This window comes from Zingiber officinale, chromosome 6A, assembly GCF_018446385.1.
Source record: "Zingiber officinale cultivar Zhangliang chromosome 6A, Zo_v1.1, whole genome shotgun sequence".
NCBI lineage: Eukaryota > Viridiplantae > Streptophyta > Magnoliopsida > Zingiberales > Zingiberaceae > Zingiber > Zingiber officinale.
Window position 1 is genome coordinate 59958080 of NC_055997.1, and position 6302 is coordinate 59964381.

Sequence of the window (6302 nt, forward strand, 5' to 3'; positions counted from 1 at the left end):
AAGGCAAGTAAACACAATAGAGCGCAAGTACCACCCAATACGAGAAATCGTATAAACGAGGAGAAGTTGTTGCTGCCTAGATTGCATCAGGTGATGACCTATAGATCCTTTCACTAAGGTCCTTAAGGCAAGAGCTTTTGATGGGCATGCTGAAGGGTTGGGAATCAGATGTATGGCAGCAGATATGGCAGCTTAGACTTTTAGTATAAGTGGGAGATTGTTAGAGTGTATACTAAAAGTCTAGCTTTTGGTATAAACATTTATCAAGAAATAAGAATCACATTGGTCAAATGTCTACATTTATGATAAATGTAGTTGCTCAATTAATTTATATTGTAGATAGCATGGTGTGTGGTGTCACATACAGAAGATCATGTTATCGGTTCCTTATAAATTATAAACAATAGCTCACGACCAAGATGGAAAGGAACAAACCATTGGAAGGTCGTAGTGTAATTAGGTATTAGTTTATCTTAACTATATAATTACACTAGTACACTTAGAGTGTATTGAGTAGGACCATTTGAGGTCGTTCCTTTTATACTGACTTTATAAAGGAACAAAGACTTCAGTTATTATGGAAGTGTGTGCTCTTAATCCTAATATAATAACAAGCACATATATTTGATATTTATTTCTTTAATTTATCAATGGGTGAGATTTAGTTCGATAAATCAATAAGTCCGATAAGTTGGGAAATGATATCACTTATAGTGTGTGTTGTTGATTATAGAAGGAAACTGTGTCCTAGTGATCTAGGTTGAGAATGTCCCCAAGAGGAGCTCATAAGGATTGTCATGTTAAACCCTACAGGTGGACTTAATCCGACATGACGATGAAGTTGAGTGGTACTACTCTTGGAGCTAGATATTAATTGAGTGTTGTAACTTACTTAATTAGTGGACATTTGTTATCTTAAACATGGGGAGACTAACACACTCATAATAAGAAGGAGCCCAAATGTAATTTGGGATTGGTGTGGTAGTTCAATAATAGTTCTTTAGTGGAATGAATTATTATTGATGAAATTAAGTTGTGTGTTCGGGGCGAACACGGGATGCTTAATTTCATCGGGAGACCAAAACCAATTCCTCCTCTCGGTCCCTATCGTAGCCTCTAGTATATAGAGATTTATACCCACCGCATAGCCACCATCTTACCCATCCAATGGGGCCGGCTAAGCTAGCTTGGAACCCAAGCTAGGGCCGGCCAAGACCAAGTGGATGAGCCATGTAGGTGGCCGGCCAAAGCTTGGGTCCCAAGCTTAGGTGGCCGGCCACTAGAATATTAAAAAGGATTTTTATTAAAATTATTTCTTATGTGGATATCATGATTTTAAAAGAGAGTTTAAAAATTAAAAATTTCCTTTTATAGTTTTCTACAAAAGATTAAGAGAAGAGATTAATCTCTTTCCTTATTTGTAGTTTAAAATGATGGTTTTAATTTTTGGTAAAAACTTTCCTTATTTGTAAATCATCTACATGTTTAAAAGAGAGTTTAAAATTTGAAATCTTTCCTTATTTGTTGATTAAAGGAGGATTTTAAATTTTAAGAAAACTTTCCTTTTTAACCATGTTCATGATTTAAAAGAAAGTTTAAAAATTAATAATTCTCTTTTATTAGTTTCTACAAAAGATTGAGAAAAGATTTGATATCTTTCCTTATTTGTAGATTAAAAGAGATTTTAATTTTTAGAGATAACTTTCTTTTTATCCACATGTTTAAAAGAAAGATTTTAATTTATTAAATTTCCTTTTTATAAACCAATCATGAAGGGATTAAATTATTGGAGAAATTTTATAAATTTCTGGAGACAAATTAGGAAGTTTTAATTAATTAAAACTCTCCTTGTTTGTAGCTTTTATGTGGCCTGCCAAATAAAATTGAGAAAGAAAATTATTTTAATTAAATAATTTTTCCTTTTCAATGGAAAAAGAATTAAGGAAATATTTATTAAATTTTCCTTATTTGCCAGGATCAAGGATTATAAAAGAGGGGGTAGAGGAGGCTTCAAGGCTAACGACTCTATTCTATTTTTCTCCCTCTTTTCCTTGGTGGTGTGGCCGACCCTATTTCTCTCCTCTCCTCTTGTTGGCCGAAACTTATCTCTTGGTGGAGCTTTTGTTAGTGGCCAGATCAAGGAAGGAGAAGAAGGAGGGAAAGCAAGCCTCGTTTCTAGCATCCCTTGGAGCATGGTGGTGGTGGCCGAACCTCTTCATCCTAGAAGATGTTTTGATGGCCGAAACTTGCAAGGAAGAAGAAGGTGATTGGTGGTTTCTCATCTCGGAAGAACGTTGCCCACACAACGTCCGAGGTTAGAAGAGGAATACGGTAGAAGATCAAGAGGTCTTTCTAGAAGGTATAACTAGTAATTTTTCCTTTCCGCATCATGCTAGTTATTTATGGAAATAATACCAAATACAAGAGGCTAACGATTCTAGTATTTCGAATATGTTTTCCGATGATGTGTTCTTTTGTTTTATTTTTCCTTGTGATTTGATTGTTCTTTTCGGTTAACCTAAAGTTATTTTAGGAAATTAAATATTAGCTTTCCATAAAAGGTTTTGTCTAGTCGGTGGTGGTTGCTCCCATATCCAAGAAGGTCATGTGCCTCGCCACGTTAGTACTGGGAATCAATTATGGAAATTAATATTTAATGTAATTAATAACTTAAGGTGATTTGGGTCGAACGTGTTAAGTTCCGCAGGAGATCCAAGTCAAAACCTAAAAGAACAAATAGATTAAGTTTTGGATCAAACGTGTTAAGTTCCGTAGGCGATCCAAAATTTAATTTAAAAGAACACATGGTAGCTAGGAAAAGGTTCAGATCTTTGTACAAAATTTTTGTACAGTGGAACCTCTAGGTTTTCCGAGTAGCAACCAACAGCAAGGTCACTTAGAACTCACACTGGGGTGAGAGTCTGGAGGCACGACCGAGAAGTCGTTGGTGTGAGAGCAAGCTCACTTATAACTCATGCTAGGACGAGAGTCTGGAGGTGTGAGAGCATGCTCACTTATAACTCGCGCTGGGGCGAGTGTCTGGAGGTATGAGAGCATGCTCACTTATAACTTGCACTGGGGTGAGAGTATGGAGGCGTGAGAGCATGCTCACTTATAGCTCGTGCTAGGGTGGGAGTCTGGAATCCTGACCGAGAGGTTGTTGGTCGTGAGAGCAAGCTCACTTATAACTCGCACCGGGATGAGAGTCTAGAGGCGTGAGAGCATGCTCACTTATAACTCGCACTGGGGCGAGAGTCTGGAATCTCGACCGAGAGGTCGTTAGTCATGAAAGTAAGCTTACTTAGAACTCACGCTAGGGCGGGAGTCTGGAGACGTGAGAGCATGCTCACTTATAAATCACACTGGGGCGAGAGTCTAGAGGCATGAGAGCATGCTCACTTATAACTCACGCTGGGGCGAGAGTCTGGAATCCCGATCGAGAGGTCATCGGGCGTGACCGAGAAATGATCTAGAGGCCTGAACAGAAAGTAATCTGGAGGCCTGACTAGGAGTTGATCTGGAGGTCTGACCAGGATGTGATCTGGAGACCTGACCAAGACTTGATATGGAGGAGCTGACCAGGACTTGATATGGAGGACCTGACCAGGACTTAATCTAGAGACCTGACCAAAAAGTGATCTGGAGACCTAACCAGGACTTGATCTGGTGACCTGACCAGGAAGTGATCTGGAGACCTGACCAGGACTTGATCTGGAGACCTGACCAGGAAGTGATCTAGAGACCTGACCAGGACTTAATCTGGAGACCTAACCAGGACTTGATCTGGATACCTGACCTGAAAGTGATCTAGAAACCTGACCAGAAAGTGATATGGAGGCCTGACCGAGAAGTGGTTTGGACGAGCAGCACTTGTGGCTCGAAGGGATTATGCTCGGGGACTTAGCCTAATGCTCCTGTGACCACAAAGTGCAACACATAAGGCTTTAGTCACATTTAAACCTTACTCTAATTTCGAGGAGGAGTAAAGGCGCCGAATTTTGATCAACACTTCCTGCCATCTTCTTCTTCGTTTCTCGAGGTCGTCGTATGAAATTTTCAGTCCTCGAGGCATGGTCTTCACAAGGTAGGGCATTCCTATTTGCATATCCACCTCCATGATTTTTCTGTCACTTCCATCATAAATGCCCTTTCATAGGGAGATGACACGTGCCCCATGAACTTTACTCGTCATAATGTATGACGCACGCTTTTTGCACGCGACCCCAAATCACTTCCGCCTCTTGATCTGATGGCTAACGTGTGCTGTGCCGTTTTAGTTGTCCGGCTCACTTCCTGATGTTTCCTAAGGGTTTTGATTTAAAAACCCTAAAGGTTGTCTGTCGTTGTTCCCTATCGCTTCGACTTCCTTTAACCTTCCTTTTCCTTCTTGCTTTCGCTTGCTCACCTTCTTCTTCGTGCCTCTCCTTTGTCCTCTGTAAGTACTCTTCCTTCTCCATCCTCCACTCCTTCTTTCGATCCTATAATGGCAGGCGAGATGGAAGTGCCCTGGTATGCGTACTTCCGTTCCGACTTGGATAGGAGTGATCTTAGGGCGATTTAGTCGAGTTTGTAACTTTCTGAAGCCTACATGCTCCATCCTCCGGGGCATGATGACCATCCTTCTTCCCCTCCTGCCGGTTTTGTGACCTTTTTCAAGGATCAGCTCCTTGGTGGTATTCGCTGTAGGATCGAAAAGAATTTAGATATCTCCACAATTGCATGATATTGTCCACTTTGGGCCTAAGCCCTCATGGTTTTGCTCTTGGGCTCTCCCCAAAAGGCCTCATGCCAATAGAGATATCTTTTTCTTATAAACCCATGATCTTTTCCATGTGTTTTCAATATGGGACTATGTTTGCAACCTTGCAACCCCAACAATCCCCCCCTCAAACAAAGGACCATGGGCTTCCCACGTCCGATCCTCGACCCACCAGGTCTTCCTGCCCCTCGGTCTACTCGACCTACTAGGACTTCCTGCTCCTCGGTCTACCCGACCTACTAGGACTTCCTTGCCTAGCCGCAACTAGGACTTCCTGCCCCTCGGTCCACCCGACCTACTAGGACTTCCTGCCTGGTGTCTGGTCCTCTTGATCCGAACATAGGAGCCCCCACTTTCTTTGTTCGAGGTCAATATTGTACTCACATGGTTCAATCAGACCATAGCTCTTGTGCATAGTCGGCGGTTAAACCTTCTGGCAGTCTGGGCTCTGATACCAATTGTAGGATCGAAAAGAATTTAGATATCTCCACAATTTCATGATATTGCCCACTTTGGGCCTAAGCCCTCATGGTTTTGCTCTTGGGCTCTCCCCAAAAGGCCTCATGCCAATAGAGATATCTTTTTCTTATAAACCCATGATCTTTTCCATGTGTTTTCAATATGGGACTATGTTTGCAACCTTGCAACCCCAACATTCGCTTCCTTGTCCATCCGTTCTTTTCCTCTTTGAGCAGGTACTTTAGCATTTCACTATCCCAATTCGCCCCTAACGCCTTCCGCATTATGTATTGAATGGTGATCCTTTATTGCTTATATCAAATCCCCTTGACCCCACAACTTTTCCACCATTTTTACACCCTCAAACACTTAGAGTCGGGTGTTTTTATGGTGCAATCTAGGGTCGGGTACAAGTTTTTCGAAGGGATGCCTTCTTCCAACAAGGGTTGGAAGTCTAAGTTCTTTTATGTCTAATTGCCCGAGTCAGCATCCTGGCCTGTTGAGTGGCGCTACACTCTTCCACCTCCCTCTGAGCTACGTGATCACCAACATCAATCAAACTACCACACGGTTTTTGAACAATTGGAGGGCGTGCAACTTCGGCTCTCCCTGCTACTGCGAGAGAGTGTGCTACACACTTTTGGGCTCATCCCTATTCGGATGCCTTTGGGTACTCCTTTTGGTAAGATCCGATGCCCCTACTTCCCGATCTTCGCTAACTGAGGTATCTTCTTTTTGTTTTATAGAAGCCGTCATGTTTCGTGCTTACGCCCTCGACTCCTCTAAATTGCCAAGCGATGTTCTGAAGAAGCGGGGCTAAGAGATTTTAGTGGGCCAGGAGATTCCTCAGGCCCCTCAAGTCAGCGCCCTAGCAGAGGCTTCCTCGCAACAATCTGGGGACCATGAGGCCCAGGGAACTGAATCCCTCCCCATTGAGGTGGCCGCCGGTGAGAGGGCTCCCTCTTCAGCCCCCGAAAAGCATTTGTGCCTCCAGTGCAAGAGGAAGTCAGTTATCTCATCAGTCCAAGCTTCTCCATCGAGGCCTCCCCTCTCACAAGCCTCCTCCAAGGCAAAAACCCTCGCC